Consider the following 19,619-nt stretch of genomic DNA (forward strand, 5'->3'; position numbering starts at 1 on the left):
TCTTCTAAGAGTCAGTCCTTCTCTCCTAGGAAAACGGATCAGCAGACCTCTCCTTCTCATTCAGCAAAAGCCTACTCGAGTGTCGTCCATGGTAATGGTAAAGGAAAACCATCTTATGAGATGGATACATCAAGAAGAGGCCCAACTTGCTCTTATTGCCAGAAACCAGGCCATTGGAGGCGCTCAGGTTTCTAATTGAATCGAGACCGTAGGCGGTCAGGTTCCGAAACATTACCTGTACAGATGACGTCTTCCTCCAAATCAAAGTGCCTAATTCCCTGTGAGTTGTTCGCTGACAAAGTTTCGGAAGCCATGTTGCCTTACTTTTTAAGGGTAAGGCTGGAATTACAGAGGACCAAATGGTGGACATAGTATCCTATCGGGATACTGGAAGCTACCTGACCTTATTGAGAAAAGGAGTACTTCCTTTAAATGATGACACCTATATTAACCTGAATGTTCTGCTAGAAGGTTACGGTGGCGCCATCACTAGAGTGCCCCTTCATAAGGTGTATGTGAACGTAGATTCATATCAAGGTGAAGCTGTTGTGGGCCTTTCTGATACTGATTTTCTCATGATTTAGGAAGAGGAGGAATTTGCCGAGAACCTTAAGTTATAGAGAAGTTCTCTGGAGAGAATTACGCCATTGAAGTGTGAAGGGTGTAAGGAAGGTCCTCATCTATTCCCTCTTACAGCTATAACAAGGGCTATGGTTAAAAATTTGGAACCACTGCCTACTCCTGATGAACCCTCAGATTGGGGTTTGGATGCTCTGTTCAGTGCCAGTGATCAACCCGAAGTCGAAAATCAGCCTCCAAAATCCCAAGTGGTAGATTTTGCCCCATTACGGAGTAACGACTTTAATCAGGACAATTTAGTGAAAGAACAACTAGAAGACCCGTCGTTGAAACAGGCAAGAGATCAAGCGCTTACCGAGACAGAAGCCGCTGGGATGGAAGAATGTTTTTATTACTCTGGCGGTATCCTGATGAAGAAATTTCCGTCGACTTCTTCAGTTAATTCATGTCTCAAGCCAAAACAGCTTTTGGTTTTACCTGTCCGATTTCGGGAGTTAGCGTTGGAAGTTGCACATTCTAGCCCTATGGGCGGACAATTGGGAATAAGAAAGACTCTAGGAAAATTAGCCCGATATTTCTTCTGGCCCAAGATGAAGGATACTGTGACTGAGTACTTGAGAAACTGTGCTATTTGCCAGCTCATTGGAAAGCCTGCACAAAAGCCTCCTCCTGCGCCCCTCTTACCTATTGTCGTAGAAGGTGAACCCTTCTCTTGGCTCGTAGTGTGGGACCATTCCCCAAAAATAGACTTGCCAACCAATATCTTCTTACTATAATGGATACGACTACTCGGTATCCAGAGGCTGTGCCCCTACGCAAGATTAGTGCTAAGGCTATTGTGAGAGTCCTATTTAGATTCTTCGCACAGTTCGGATTCCCTAAGGAGATTCAGTCTGACAGAGGGACGAATTTCACATCAAAGATTTTCCGTGAAGCTATGTGCATTCTAATTGTTTTCTTATGTGAATGAAAGTTTCTGACGAAGTGATATTTAATAGATATTTATGAATATCTAAGAAGTATTTAAGCTTTTAAATAAAAAGAAACTAGAAAAGACTGAGCAACTATTATTTGTGCCTTACATTTCTAAGTTTGGAAGTATCTTCTCATTCTATGAAGTGTATTGTTACGGAGTGCACTAACCTAGCTAAAGATTGAGATTCGAACCGTAACACCATGTACATGTAATTGTAATAAATAAAGATATTATTATTATTATTATTATTATTATTATTATTATTATTATTATTATTATTATTAAGGTCGCATCTCGTCTGAGGAGGGGTTCAATACTAGATTTGGCATAAGAGAGGAAGTATTTTTTTTCAGTTTGCTTTATGGCTTTAAGTTCTTCCTGAGATTCTTGTCTCCTGCAAGATTACTTAAGCTTAAGTTCGATTTTATCCTCCTAAGTGTATATCTATGAGCATTTAAACATTTAAACATTCAAGGCAACATTGAAAATAACTAATCTTCCACTGACAAAATTAATGCACTGAGAAATAAATTAAGAATATGGGTTGTCAAAATGAGAGAAGGAAACATAGATATACCCCAGCAAGTTGATGCAACAAGAGATCATGCCATTGATTTTTTAGCGTCTTGAAAAACTTGCAAAAAACAATGAGTGCTATTTCCACACACTTATGTTGGGAAGACTATGAATGATAAACCCATTTATTGCATAATTATAAAGCTCGTCGAAGTTCAGTCTTACATAAGGAGAGGCATTGAATGAAATATGTAATGATGGCAGTCTGAAACAAAGGTATACAAAAATGCATCTCGACGAATTCTGGATGAAGATTAAAAATGAATATCTTCAAGTTGCAATAAAAGTCCTGGTAAATATCATGCAATTTTGCACATCTTACCTGTGTGAGCTGGAATTTTCCGTCCTCATAAACAAAAATTAACAAGAAAGAAAGGCTACATACACTCTGTTGAGGAAGAAAGAAGAGAATGTCAGTCCAATACTCCACCTAATACCAAAAGGATCTGCCAGTTACACAGCTCATATATCTCACTATAAAATTACAGAAGACAAGTTAGTTTTAGGTTGTTTTGTTTATTTTATTGAGACTATAATGCTTGTGTATTACAATAACAGACTTGTATATTTCATATTTTGTTTGTGTGTTTTATAGGAAGAGGTTCAAATAGTAAATTGACTATGAGTATCACAGAAGATCTGTGACTTGAAAATATCATTACTGACAAAAGGTTGAAAATCACTGCTATAAATTATAAAATGATGATTTCTTAATCTATGACATATCTTATGTTATTCTTATTACATGAAAAATTAAAGCAATGTATATCTCAGTTCGATAAAAACTAATAACAGAAGAAATGGATGTGTTCAAGTTTTTGTATATTTTTTTATTATGTAATTTAAGCATTTTGTGTATCCATTACTGTGTAATACTTTATTACAAAAATAACTGAAATCTTACTACATTTACATTTAACGAATGAGGATTTAAGTTTATTATTTGCAGGATTTGGCGTCGGAATGTTGGCAAGTATCAGCTACACGATTGTGCCTTACTACTTCAGAAAGCGGAAAGGCTTAGCCAATGGTATCATAATGGCAAGTGACTGTGGAGGCCAACTGCTGGGACCTCCACTAATTTATTATTTACAGTCTGAGTACGCCTACTCAGGTTCCATCCTCATTCTTGGCGCCATACTCCTCAACTGTTGTGTGGGCGCAACAGTCTTCCATCCCATTGAATGGCACTTAAAATCTGCAACAACTAAAACAGAGAACAATGAAAATGTTAATGAAAGCGTTACTGAGAGTTCCTACAGTACAGTTCGTAAGCCCATGTCTTCAAAAAGCAAGTGGGACATTATGACAAGTCTGATACATTCCAGTGTTGCCAACCTGTGCATCCTTAGGTCGGCAAGGGCGGTCATCATAGCCATCAGTGCTGCTTTTATGTTTAATGGATACCAAAATTTTCTGGCCTTCGTCCCTTTTGCTATGCAAGATTCTGGATTCACCTTGGAAGAAGCTGCTTGGACTGTGTCTGTGTCTGCAATATGCAACATGTTAACAAGGATTATTGTGTCTTCACTCACAGACACTCGCTTTTTCAATTTTAGAATCTGCTACCTCATAGGCAGCTTCACAATCACCACTTCCATGATCAGTAAGTAAATATAAAATGCCTTACATATCCTGCTTGTGCCGATTAAGGCGAATTGTTGATTGTGGCTAATTCGGCCAAAAATATATCATTGATCTGAAGCAATATTAAATATTTTTAAACCGACCTAGGCAGTACATAGCAGAATTTACCAAAAAATTGCGTTACTTTAAGTTTAGTTATCTGACGTCAGGAGAACACTTGTCCTGTTTCATCAGGAAACAGGACAAGTGTTTCCTGACGTGGGTCTTAGTTAGATGATGACCCGTAGCTGGAGCTTTTGGTCATCTGACCGAGGCCTTCTGCTGGCTTACCGGTCCACCCTTTAAAAATAATGGTCATAGGTATAACCATTTCTATGATTGTTTTCTAGTTAGGTTTGTTAAGAACAAAATTCTTTAACAAAATGACAAATATTTTTTCCTTACACTATTATCTAAAGATTTTTATTTTTGAAAAAAAAAAATCTAAAATACAAACTTCAGCTAACATAAATTAATCTAACGATTTTTAAAGCAAAATTCTACTACATAAATATACATAATTCATCACAAAAAATAAGTTTGTATATATTGTCAATCAAGTATATGTTTCTTGTGATTTTCAGGTTAATATTCGCATAGTTTTGACACACACACAAAAAAAAACATCATTCTGCCTATTTGCAGTTTGGCATATTTAGTACAGACAAATATTTTTTCCTTACACTATTATCTAAAGATTTTTATTTTTGAAAAAAAAAAATCTAAAATACAAACTTCAGCTAACATAAATTAATCTAACGATTTTTAAAGCAAAATTCTACTACATAAATATACATAATTCATCACAAAAAATAAGTTTGTATATATTGTCAATCAAGTATATGTTTCTTGTGATTTTCAGGTTAATATTCGCATAGTTTTGACACACACACAAAAAAAAACATCATTCTGCCTATTTGCAAGTTTGGCATATTTAGTACAGTATATATATATATATATATATATATATATATATATATATATATATATATATATATATATATATATATATATATATATATATATATATATATATATATATATATATATATATATGCAATAAGATCACAGTAAACACGTGATTTCAGAATATGCAAAACAACCACTCTGAAAGAATAGAGAAATTCCAAGCGCTTTCGTGACTACTTACATTATCCTTGATAATGTGAGTAGTCACGAAAGCGCTTGGAATTTCTCTATTCTTTCAGAGTGGTTGTTTTGCATATTCTGAAATCACCTGCTAACTGTGATCTTATTGCACACACACACACACATATATATATATATATATATATATATATATATATATATATATATATATATATATATATATATATATATATATATATATATATATATATATATATATATATATATATGTGTGTGTGTGTGTGTCGTGCCGAATAGGCAGAACTTGCGATCTTGGCTTAAATAGCAACGCTCATCTTGCCATATAGGACAAGCAAAAATTTATGTATGCAATAATTTCGCCAAAATCATTCTGAACCTAACGAAAAAAATATATTTGATTGTGCTTGTTTAGTACTAAATTATTGTAAACGTATTTAAAATATATTTAGTTGGGTTAGGCTAAAATAAATTGCTGTTGTTATAATAAGGTTAGGTAAGTTTTCTAAGATTCTTTTGGTGCAAAATTAAAAATTTTTACATTAACATTAATGAAAAAAATATATCTTTAACTGTATAAGAGAGAATTTCAGAAAGGACTTAATTTTAAATGAGTTTTGGCTAATTGACCAGTTTTACATATTCGGCACGACATATATATATATATATATATATATATATATATATATATATATATATATATATATATATATATATATATATATATATATATATATATATATATATATATATGTCGTGCCGAATATGTAAAACTGGTCAATTAGCAAGAACTCATTTAAAATTAAATCCTTTCTAAAATTTTCTCTTATACGTTTAAAGATATATTTTTTTCATTAATGTTAATGTAAAAATTTATAATTTTGCACCAAAAGAAACTTATAAAACTTACCTAACCTTATTATAACAAGCACAATTTATTTTAGCCTAACCCAACTAAACATATTTTAAATACGTTTACAGTATTTTAATACTAAACAAACACAATGAAATATATTTTTTTCATTAGGTTCAGAATGATTTCGGCGAAATTATTGTATGCACAAATTTTCGCTTGTCTTATATAGCAAGATAGGCGTTGCTATTTAAGCCAAGATCGCAAGTTCTGCCTATTCGGCACGATATATATATATATATATATATATATATATATATATATATATATATATATATATATATATATATATATATATATATATATATATATATATATATATATATATATGTCGTGCCGAATAGGCAGAACTTGCGATCTTGGCTTAAATAGCAACGCTTATCTTGCCATATAGGACAAGTGAAAATTTATGTATGCAATAATTTCGCCAAAATCATTCTGAACCTAACGAAAAAAAAATATGTTTCATTGTGTTTGTTAAGTATAAAATTATTGTAAACAAATCTAAAATATATTTAGTTGGGTTAGGCTAAAATAAATTGTTCTTGTTATAATAAGGTTAGGTAAGTTTTCTAAGATTCTTTTGGTGCAAAATTAAAAATTTTTACATTAACATTAATGAAAAAAATATATCTTTAAACATATAAAAGAAAATTTTAGAAACGACTTAATTTTAAATGAGCTCTTGCTAATTGACCAGTTTTACATATTCGGCACGACATATATATATATATATATATATATATATATATATATATATATATATATATATATATATTATATATATATATATATATATATATATATATATATATATATATATATATATATATATATATATATATATATATATATATATATATATATATATATATATATATATATATATATATATATATACATATACATTTGGGGTTCCACCTCTGGTGTAAATTGTGGTACCCATAGCCTACCACCCCATCTTTTCATATTTTTTTTTACCAGTAGGAATATTTTATTACATAATATGGTACAAAAGATTTAAGAGATACATTGTTGATATAAAGGTGGCATATAAGGTACATGTTGTTACGTGTGTATCACCGATTATACGGCGAAAATCTCATCCAGCTCCTCAGAGCTGGGGCGTGTTCCCAAAATACAGCACGCATTATATATATATATATATATATATATATATATATATATATATATATATATATATATATATATATATATATATATATATATATATATATATATATATATATATATATATATATATATATATATATATATATATATATATATATATATATATATATATATATATATATATATATATGTCGTGCCGAATATGTAAAACTGGTCAATTAGCAAGAACTCATTTTTTTTTTAACAAATTGGCCGTCTCCCACCGAGGCAGGGTGACCCAAAAAAGAAAGAAAATCCCCAAAAAGAAAATGCTTTCATCATCATTCAACACTTTCACCACACTCACATATAATCACTGTTTTTGCAGAGGTGCTCAGAATACAACAGTTTAGAAGCATATACGTATAAAGATACACAACACATCCCTCCAAAGTGCCAATATCCCAAACCCCTCCTTTAAAGTGCAGGCATTGTACTTCCCATTTCCAGGACTCAAGTCCGACTATATGAAAATAACCGGTTTCCCTGAATCTCTTCACTAAATATTACCCTGCTCACACTCCAACAGATCGTCAGGTCCCAAGTACCATTCGTCTCCATTCACTCCTATCTAACATGCTCACGCACGCTTGCTGGAAGTTCAAGCCCCTTGCCCACAAAACCTCATTTACCCCCTTTCTCCAACCCTTTCGAGGACGACCCCTACCTCGCCTTCCTTCCCCTGTAGATTAATATGCTTTCCATGTCATTCTACTTTAATCCATTCTCTCTAAATGACCAAACCACCTCAACAACCCCTCTTCTGCCCTGTGACTAATACTTTTATTAACTCCACACCTTTTCCTAATTTCCACACTCCGAATTTTCTGCATAATATTTACATCACACATTGCCCTTAGACAGGACATCTCCACTGCCTCCAACCGTCTCCTCGCTGCTGCATTTACCACCCAAGCTTCACACCCATATAAGAGTGTTGGTACTACTATACTTTCATACATTCCCTTCTTTGCCTCCTTAGATAACGTTTTTTGACTCCACATATACCTCAATGCACCACTCACCTTTTTTTCCCTCATCAATTTTATGATTAACCTCATCCTTCATAACTCCATCCACCGACACGTCAACTCCCAAGTATCTGAAAACATTTACTTCTTCCATACTCCTCCTCCCCAATTTGATATCCAATTTTTCTTTATCTAAATCATTTGATACCCTCATCACCTTACTCTTTTCTATGTTCACTTTCAACTTTCTACCTTTACACACATTCCCAAACTCATCCACTAACCTTTGCAATTTTTCTTTAGAATCTCCCATAAGCACAGTATCATCAGCAAAAAGTAACTGTGTTAATTCCCATTTTGAATTTGATTCCCCATAATTTAATCCCACCCCTCTCCCGAACACCCTAGCATTTACTTCTTTTACAACCCCATCTATAAATATATTAAACAACCATGGTGACATTACACATCCCTGTCTAAGACCTACTTTTACCGGGAAGTATTCTCCCTCTCTTCTACACACCCTAACCTGAGCCTCACTATCCTCATAAAAACTTGCCACCTCATAGTAACTTACCACCTATTCCATATACTTGCAACATCTGCCACATTGCTCCCCTATCCACTCTATCATATGCCTTTTCTAAATCCATAAATGCAATAAAAACTTCCCTACCTTTATCTAAATACTGTTCACATATATGCTTCAATGTAAACCACTGTATAATTCTATGGGTTTAGTGCTCCCCCATGATTATAATTATAATTCAATGTAAACACTTGATCTACACATCCCCTACCCACTCTGAAACCTCCTTGCTCATCCGCAATCCTACATTCTGTCTTACCTCTAATTCTTTCAATTATAACCCTATCATACACTTTTCCTGGTATACTCAATAAACTTATTCCTCTATAATTTTTACAATCTCTTTTGTCCCCTTTCCCTTTATGCTCTCCACCAATCCCTAGGTACCTTCCCCTCTTTCATACATTTATTAAACAAAAGTACCAACCACTCCAACACTATATCCCCCCTGCTTTTAACATTTCTGTCATGATCCCATCACTTCCAGCTGCTTTACCCCCTTTCATTCTACGTAATGCCTCACGTACCTCCCCCACACTTACATTCTGCTCTTCTTCACTCCTAAAAGATGGTATACCTCCCTGACCAGTGCATGAAATTACCACCTCCCTTTCTTCCTCAACATTTAAAAGTTCCTCAAAATATTCTCGCCATCTACCTAATACCTCCCTCTCCCCATCTACTAACTCCCCTACTCTATTTTTAACTGACAAATCCATACTTTCCCTAGGCTTTCTTAACTTGTTTAACTCACTCCAAAATTTTGTCTGTCTCATAAACATGCAAGATTACAGGAATGTCTTACTACTTCTACTTACACTTAGGTCACACTACACATACATGTACTCGTTTATTTATGCACACTCATCTGAGTTTTCTTTGATTTTATCCTAATAGTTCTTGGTCTTATTACTTTTCCTTTTATATCCATGGGGAAGTGGAATAAGAATCTTTCCTCCGTAAGCCATGCGTGTTGTAAAAGTCAACTAAAATGCCGGGAACAATGGGCTACTAATCCCTTTTCCTGTAAAGATTACTAAAAAGAATAAGAAGAAGAAAATTGTCAAAGTGGGAAATCTGAATGTGCGTGGATGTTGTGCAAATGATAAGAAAGAGATGATTGTGGATGTTATGAATGAGAAGAAGCTGGATGTCCTGGCTTTAAGTAAAACGAAGCTGAAGGGGGTGGGAGAGTTTCAATGGAGAGGAATAAATGGGATTAGGTCAGGGGTTTCAAATAGAGTTAGAGCTAAAGAAGGAGTAGCAATAATGTTGAAGGATAAGCTATGGCAGGAAAAGAGGGACTATAAATGTATTAATTCAAGGATTATGTGGAGTAAAATAAAGATTGGATGTGAAAAGTGGGTTATAGTAAGCGTGTATGCACCTGGAGAAGAAAGAAGTGTATAGGAGAGAGAGAGATTTTGGGAAATGTTGAGTGAATGCGTGGGGAGTTTTGAATCAAGTGTGAGAGTAATGGTGGTTGGGGATTTAAATGCTAAAGTGGGTAAAAATGTTATGGAGGGAGTAGTAGGTAAATTTGGGGTGCCAGGGGTAAATGTAAATGGGGAGACTTTAATTGAGCTATGTGTAGAAAGAGATTTGGTAATAAGTAATACATATTTTATGAAAAAGAGGATAAATAAATATACAAGGTATGATGTAGCACGTAATGAAAGTAGTTTGTTAGATTATGTATTGGTGGATAAAAGGTTGATGGGTAGGCTCCAGGATGTACATGTTTATAGAGGGGCAACTGACATATCGGATCATTAGTTAGTTGTAGCTACAGTTAGAGTAAGAAGTAGATGGGAAAAGAGGAAGGTGACAACAACAAGTAAGAGGGAGGTGAAAGTGTATAAACTAAGGGAGGAGGAAGTTTGGGAGAGATATAAGCCACTGTTGGCAGAAAGGTGGGCTAGTGTAAAGATGAGTAGAGGGGGGGTTGAAGAGGGTTGGAATAGTTTTAAAAATGCAGTATTAGAATGTGGGGCAGAAGTTTGTGGCTATAGGAGGGTGGGGGCAGGTGGAAAGAGGAGTGATTGGTGGAATGATGAAGTAAAGGGTGTGATAAAAGAGAAAAAGTTAGCTTATGAGAGATTTTTACAAAGCAGAAGTGTTACAAGAAAAGCAGAGTATATGGACAGTAAAAGAAAGGTGAAGAGAGTGGTGAGAGAGTGCAAAAGAAGAGCAGATGATAGAGTGGGAGAGGCACTGTCAAGAAATTTTAATGAAAATAAGAAAAAAATTTGGAGTGAGTTAAACAAGTTAAGAAAGCCTAGGGAAAGTATGGATTTGCAGTTAAAAATAGAGTAGGCGAGTTAGTAGATGGGGAGAGGGAGGTATTAGGTAGATGGCGAGAATATTTTGAGGAACTTTTAAATGTTGAGGAAGAAAGGGAGGTGGTAATTTCATGCACTGGTCAGGGAGGTATACCATCTTATAGGAGTGAAGAAGAGCAGAATGTAAGTGTGGGGGAGGTACGTGAGGCATTACGTAGAATGAAAGGGGGTAAAGCAGCTGGAACTGATGGGATCATGACAGAAATGTTAAAAGCAGGGGGGATATAGTGTTGGAGTGGTTGGTACTTTTGTTTAATAAATGTATGAAAGAGGGGAAGGTACCTAGGGATTGGTGGAGAGCATGTATAGTCCCTTTATATAAAGGGAAAGGGAACAAAAGAGATTGTAAAAATTATAGAGGAATACGTTTATTGAGTATAGCAGGAAAAGTGTACGGTAGGGTTATAATTGAAAGAATTAGAGGTAAGACAGAATGTAGGATTGCGGATGAGCAAGGAGGTTTCAGAGTGGGTAGGGGATGTGTAGATCAAGTGTTTACATTGAATTATAATTATAATCATGGGGGAGCACTAAACCCATAGGATTATACAGTGGTTTACATTGAAGCATATATGTGAACAGTATTTAGATAAAGGTAGGGAAGTTTTTATTGCATTTATGGATTTAGAAAAGGTATATGATAGAGTGGATAGGGGAGCAATGTGGCAGATGTTGCAAGTATATGGAATAGGTGGTAAGTTACTATGAGGTGGTAAGTTTTTATGAGGAGGTAAGTTTTTATGAGGATAGTGAGGCTCAGGTTAGGGTGTGTAGAAGAGAGGGAGACTACTTCCCGGTAAAAGTAGGTCTTAGACAGGGATGTGTAATGTCACCATGGTTGTTTAATATATTTATAGATGGGGTTGTAAAAGAAGTAAATGCTAGGGTGTTTGGGAGAGGGGTGGGATTAAATTATGGGGAATCAAATTCAAAATGGGAATTAACACAGTTACATTTTGCTGATGATACTGTGCTTATGGGATATTCTAAAGAAAAATTGCAAAGGTTAGTGGATGAGTTTGGGAATGTGTGTAAAGGTAGAAAGTTGAAAGTGAACATACAAAAGAGTAAGGTGATGAGGGTATCAAATGATTTAGATAAAGAAAAATTGGATATCAAATTGGGGAGGAGGAGTATGGAAGAAGTAAATGTTTTCAGATACTTGGGAGTTGACGTGTCGGCGGATGGAGTTATGAAGGATGAGGTTAATCATAAAATTGATGAGGGAAAAAAAGGTGAGTGGTGCATTGAGGTATATGTGGAGTCAAAAAACGTTATCTAAGGAGGCAAAGAAGGGAATGTATGAAAGTATAGTAGTACCAACACTCTTATATGGGTGTGAAGCTTGGGTGGTAAATGCAGCAGCGAGGAGACGGTTGGAGGCAGTGGAGATGTCCTGTCTAAGGGCAATGTGTGGTGTAAATATTATGCAGAAAATTCGGAGTTTGGAAATTAGGAAAAGGTGTGGAGTTAATAAAAGTATTAGTCACAGAGCAGAAGAGGGGTTGTTGAGGTGGTTTGGTCATTTAGAGAGAAAGGATCAAAGTAGAATGACATGGAAAGCATATAAATCTATAGGGGAAGGAAGGCGAGGTAGGGGTCGTCCTCGAAAGGGTTGGAGAGAGGGGGTAAAGGAGGTTTTGTGGGCAAGGGGCTTGAACTTCCAGCAAGCGTGCGTGAGCATGTTAGATAGGAGTGAATGGAGACGAATGGTACTTGGGACCTGACGATCTGTTGGAGTGTGAGCAGGGTAATATTTAGTGAAGGGATTCAAGGAAACCGGTTATTTTCATATAGTCGGACTTGAGTCCTGGAAATGGGAAGTACAATGCCTGCACTTTAAAGGAGGGGTTTGGGATATTGGCAGTTTGGAGGGATGTGTTGTGTATCTTTATACGTATATGCTTCTAAACTGTTGTATTCTGAGCACCTCTGCAAAAACAGTGATTATATGTGAGTGTGGTGAAAGTGTTGAATGATGATGAAAGCATTTTCTTTTTGGGGATTTTCTTTCTTTTTTGGGTCACCCTGCCTCGGTGGGAGACGGCCAATTTCTTAAAAAAAAAAAAAAAAAAAAGGTATATATATATATATATATATATATATATATATATATATATATATATATATATATATATAACCATATATATATATATATATATATATATATATATATATATATATATATATATATATATATATATATATATATATATATATATATGTATATATATATATATATATATATATATATATATATATATATATATACATATATATATATATATATATATATATATATATATATATACATATATATATATATAATGCGTGCTGTATTTTGGGAACACGCCCCAGCTCTGAGGAGCTGGATGAGATTTTCGCCGTATAATCGGTGATACACACGTAACAACATGTACCTTATATGCCACCTTTATATCAACAATGTATCTCTTAAATCTTTTGTACCATATTATGTAATAAAATATTCCTACTGGAAAAAAAAAATATGAAAAGATGGGGTTGTAGGCTATGGGTACCACAATTTACACCAGAGGTGGACCCCCTAATATATATATATATATATATATATATATATATATATATATATATATATATATATATATATATATATATATATATATATATATATATAGAGAGAGAGAGAGAGAGAGAGAATGTCGTGCCGAATAGGTAAAACTGGTCAATTAGCAAGAACTCATTTAAAATTAAGTCCTTCCTTAAATTTTCTCTTATACATTTAAAGATATATTTTTTTTCATTATTGTTAATGTAAAAATTTATAATTTTGCACCAAAAGAATCTTAGAAAGCTTACCTAACCTTATTATAACAAGAACAATTTATTTTAGCCTAACCCAACTAAATATATTTTAGATTTGTTTACAATAATTTAATACTAAACAAACACAGTGAAATATATTTTTTTCGTTAGGTTCAGAATGATTTTGGCGAAATTATTGCATACACAAATTTTCACTTGTCCTATATGGCAAGATGAGCATTGCTATTTAAGCCAAGATCGCAAGTTCTGCCTATTCGGCACGACATATATATGTATATATATCGTGCCGAATAGGCAGAACTTGCGATCTTGGCTTAAATAGCAACGCCTATCTTGCTATATAAGACAAGCGAAAATTTGTGCATACAATAATTTCGCCGAAATCATTCTGAACCTAATGAAAAAAATATATTTCATTGTGTTTGTTTAGTATTAAATTACTGTAAACGTATTTAAAATATATTTAGTTGGGTTAGGCTAAAATAAATTGTGCTTGTTATAATAAGGTTAGGTAAGTTTTATAAGTTTCTTTTGGTGCAAAATTATAAATTTTTACATTAACATTAATGAAAAAATATATCTTTAAACGTATAAGAGAAAATTTTAGAAAGGATTTAATTTTAAATGAGTTCTTGCTAATTGATCTGTTTTACATATTCGGCACGACATATATATATATATATATATATATATATATATATATATATATATATATATATATATATATATATATATATATATATATATATATATATATATATATATATACATATATATACATATATATATATATATATATATATATATATATATATATATATATATATATATATATATATATATATATATATATATATATATATATATATATATATATATATATGCAATAAGATCACAGTAAACAGGTGATTTCAGAATATGCAAAACAACCACTCTGAAAGAATAGAGAAATTCCAAGCGCTTTCGTGACTACTCACATTATCAAGGAACTATGAAAGTAAAGCATCCAAGGAAGCTATATAAGGGGTCTGGTCGGCACCTCACTATCAGATCCCACAACGGTTTAAACACGTGACGCGCGGCGAGCCAACTTGGAAAGGTCCTTGGCACAACTCACCCCACAAACTATTCTACCCAAGAAATAAGAAATTTTAAAGATTATTTGTCCAGTGTATTATTAAATTCTTCCCAAATTCTATTAATTATAAATGGATCTAATTTATATAAACCAAAGGAAATATTCATATTATTGTCAAAACTGCTTTTTATGAAACAAGATTCAATTATATTCCTGTCGACCATGGACTTGCTTGATACTACTTTCTCAACTTTTTGAAAATCAATTGGATGGTTAAAATCTCTTACATGAATAAATAGAGCATTGGAATCTTGTCCAGTTCTAATGCTATATTTATGTTGTTTTAATCTTAGTTTGAGATTTTTACCAGTTTGACCGTAATAAACTTTATCGCAAATTTTACAAGGAATCTTATAGACACATCCATCAGCATTTTGGGGGGAATTCTTTATCAAAAGTTTTTTTACTGTATCGAGATTTTTGAATACAACTTTAATATTAAAAGTCTTAAGAAGAGAAGGCATATCAACCAAGTTTTCATGGTAAGGGAGAACCAACATATTTTTATTTGAATAAGGCTGGTTGTCCCTTTTTGGATTGTAAAAAGTATTTCTGGCAACTTTAAAAGATTTATCAATTACATTACCTATTTCATAAATTTTGGATATTTCCTCATCTATGAACTCAGGACTACAAATTCGTAAAGCTCTCAGAAACATTGATGAGAAAACAGACAGTTTGACTCTATCTTGATGCGAGGAATAATAGTGGACATAGGAACAGTTATTAATAGGTTTTCTGTAAATATATATATATTGTTGGCAAAATTTCTAACTTTAATGTTAAAAACAACATAGACTTGGTTGATAAATTAAGCTCCTTGACTGACCTAAATGATTTTAACATGGTTAGTTTTGATGTTACTTCCTTGTTTACGAAAGTTCCTGTTGATGATTTATTAAGTTTCTTATCTGAAGAACTCGTTAACTATGATTTACCATTGCCAGTTCCTACTATCATTAAACTTATTAAACTTTGCATTGTTGATGCAAAATTTGTATTTAATGATAAATTTTACACTCAGAAGTTTGGTATGGCAATGGGAAATCCTCTTTCACCTGTTCTTAGTAACCTATACATGGAATTTTTTGAAACAAGGTTACTTAACACAATCCTCCCTAATAGAGCTAAATGGTTCAGATATGTTGATGATATTTTGTGTCTTATGCCCAAAAATGTAGATATACACCATTTCCTTGGAAAATTAAATAGCTTAGCCCATTCAATAAACTTTACTGTTGAGTTTGAAGAAAATAACTCATTGCCTTTTCTAGATGTTTTAATTATTAAGGGTAATAATGAATTCAAATTTAAAATTTACAGAAAACCTACTAATAACTGTTCCTATGTCCACTATTATTCCTCGCATCAAGATAGAGTCAAACTGTCTGTTTTCTCATCAATGTTTCTGAGAGCTTTACGAATTTGTAGTCCTGAGTTCATAGATGAGGAAATATCCAAAATTTATGAAATAGGTAATGATTTAAAATACCCAAGAAATGTAATTGATAAATCTTTTAAAGTTGCCAGAAATACTTTTTACAATCCAAAAAGGGACAACCAGCCTTATTCAAATAAAAATATGTTGGTTCTCCCTTACCATGAAAACTTGGTTGATATGCCTTCTCTTCTTAAGACTTTTAATATTAAAGTTGTATTCAAAAATCTCGATACAGTAAAAAAACTTTTGATAAAGAATTCCCCCCAAAATGCTGATGGATGTGTCTATAAGATTCCTTGTAAAATTTGCGATAAAGTTTATTACGGTCAAACTGGTAAAAATCTCGAACTAAGATTAAAACAACATAAATATAGCATTAGAACTGGACAAGATTCCAATGCTCTATTTATTCATGTAAGAGATTTTAACCATCCAATTGATTTTCAAAAAGTTGAGAAAGTAGTATCAAGCAAGTCCATGGTCGACAGGAATATAATTGAATCTTGTTTCATAAAAAGCAGTTTTGACAATAATATGAATATTTCCTTTGGTTTATATAAATTAGATCCATTTATAATTAATAGAATTTGGGAAGAATTTAATAATACACTGGACAAATAATCTTTAAAATTTCTTATTTCTTGGGTAGAATAGTTTGTGGGGTGAGTTGTGCCAAGGACCTTTCCAAGTTGGCTCGCCGCGCGTCACGTGTTTAAACCGTTGTGGGATCTGATAGTGAGGTGCCGACCAGACCCCTTATATAGCTTCCTTGGATGCTTTACTTTCATAGTTCCTTGATAATGTGAGTAGTCACGAAAGCGCTTGGAATTTCTCTATTCTTTCAGAGTGGTTGTTTTGCATATATATATATATATATATATATATATATATATATATATATATATATATATATATGTATATATATATATATATATATATATATATATATATATATATATATATATATATATATATATATATATATATATATATATATATATATATATATATATATATATATATATATATATATATATATATATATATATATATATATATATATATATATATGTGCAATAAGATCACAGTAAACTGGTGATTTCAGAATATGCAAAACAACCACTCTGAAAGAATAGAGAAATTCCAAGCGCTTTCGTGACTACTCATATTATCAAGGATAATGTGAGTAGTCACGAAAGCGCTTGGAATTTCTCTATTATTTCAGAGTGGTTGTTTTGCATATATATATATATATATATATATATATATATATATATATATATATATATATATATATATATATATATATATATATATATATATATGTATATATATATATATATATATGTATATATATATATATATATATATATATATATATATATATATATATATATATGTATATATATATATATATATATATATATATATATATATATATATATATATATATATATATATATATATATATATATATAATATTCTATGAGAAAATTTATTAATAGGCAGAATACATTTACAGGAAATACAAAGATGAATGCAATGGTACAATATGTTAAAGATTATGGATTTTCTCCAGCTCCTCAGAAGCTAGATGCAAGGAAAGTATGCAGCAAGCATTTCCCCTCTGGATGGCCACACTGTGGCGCTGCAATATGAAAGTGGCTGCCCTTGGGTCCCTGGTGGTGTCGATGAGTCTAGAACCCAGTTCTTTAAGGAAAAGTGTGGGATTTTTTCCCCATGATCACAAGGTCTCTGATCCGACTGGAACAATTTGATACTGTTGGCTTTTGTCCCTGTATTTGCTGATCTTGTGGTCGGCAGCTCCTCCCTGTCACCGGATACTGTGGTGGATATAGGTGTCAGCCAGTGCGGACACACAGGTTTAGTCCCATGCTAATAGCTTGCAATTCTTTCAAGGATAGATGGTGATCCCGTTGGGGCAGTTTGCTGGGTTGTGGGTACTGTTGGCTGCTAGTGATTGAGGCTCCCTCTCGGCTTGTCATCCAGCTGTAGCAAGGGTTCTCTTTATGATGTCGTTTACCTCATTGTGTCTTGCATGCCAGCTCTTGGTTTTGGAACAGTTAAGACCATGTAGACCACATTGGTCTGCTTGCACTTCGCCGCAAATACACGTATATTCTGTGTGAATTGGGGCAGCAAGGCTCAGAGCCACTGCAATTCGGAGGGTCTTAGGGCCGAGTCGCGTTCCCATTGCCGATATGAGAACTGTTTGTAGAAAGTCCCCGGAATGATTTGCACTCACAGCCAGGAGATGGGCAATCTCGCTATCCGATGTTGCAGCCCTGAGCATGTTGGCAAGCACCTTTTCAGCGATCGGGCCATCCCAGCTTGACTATTTATGAGCCAGTGCTGCACAAGGGTTTGGTGCTGGAGCAGCAAGAGTCTCCCATTCAGTGATGGCACTGGCATAGCTAGGATCTTCTATTCCTGCTGAGTCACTGAGGGTATCAGGAAGAATTTGTCTTATCAACTCGTTCGATGCTATGGAAGAGGATAGGAAAGCTGGTAGAGCAATCTCGGAGGATCTGCATACTCCTAGCCCTCCAAACCTGACCAGAAGTGAGGCTTGCAACCACTGTCAATGTTCAAGGGAAAGATTCAATACACTCTCTAGCATGGTCTTAAGGAGAGAGTCATATTCCTTGAGTTTTGGACTTCTGAAGGCTGGGGAGCATCTCAGAAAGTAGGTAAGTTCTGGGATTGACAGGCACCTGATGAGTAGGTAGAAGGCATCGTGTGTGTCAATGTCTTTCATCCTGCTTTCCATCGTCCGGAGGTCTGAGACTTTTTTTTCTAGGATCAGATCGGTGGCATTGGACGTAAGAGGAGCACCAAGGAGAGTGCTAATGGCTGGATCAATGGCTTGTGCTCCTGGTAAAACGGCGCTAATAATCTGGATCTGTTGTTTGGTAGAAACTATTTCACATTTAGTGGGGTTTAAAGAAAGACACAGGCTTTCTCCCATGTCTTTAACTTTACTGATGTCCTCTAGGAGAGATTCTGTTGTGCCAACTAGGGTACCATCTTCCAGGAACCAGATATTGAGCACGCTGTAGAGTGCTTCTGTGACTTCCTTGATGACCAAACAGAATAGAAAGGGGCGAGAGGGTCCCCATGTTGCACGCCCTCACATGAGTCAATTTCATGGTCCCCAAACAATAGTTTGGAAGTCACACTATAACACGATTCTAAGAAGGGATAAATAGAAGGGAAGTTTCCATAAACTGCTTGGAAAGCTGGATCCCTTCTGACTGAGTTGAAAGCATTGGCAAAGTCCAATTTGACCAAAGCTTTTTCATCGGACATGTTTTTGATATGTACTCGTGCTGTGTGGGCAG

This window comes from Cherax quadricarinatus, chromosome 58 (assembly GCF_038502225.1).
Source record: "Cherax quadricarinatus isolate ZL_2023a chromosome 58, ASM3850222v1, whole genome shotgun sequence".
NCBI lineage: Eukaryota > Metazoa > Arthropoda > Malacostraca > Decapoda > Parastacidae > Cherax > Cherax quadricarinatus.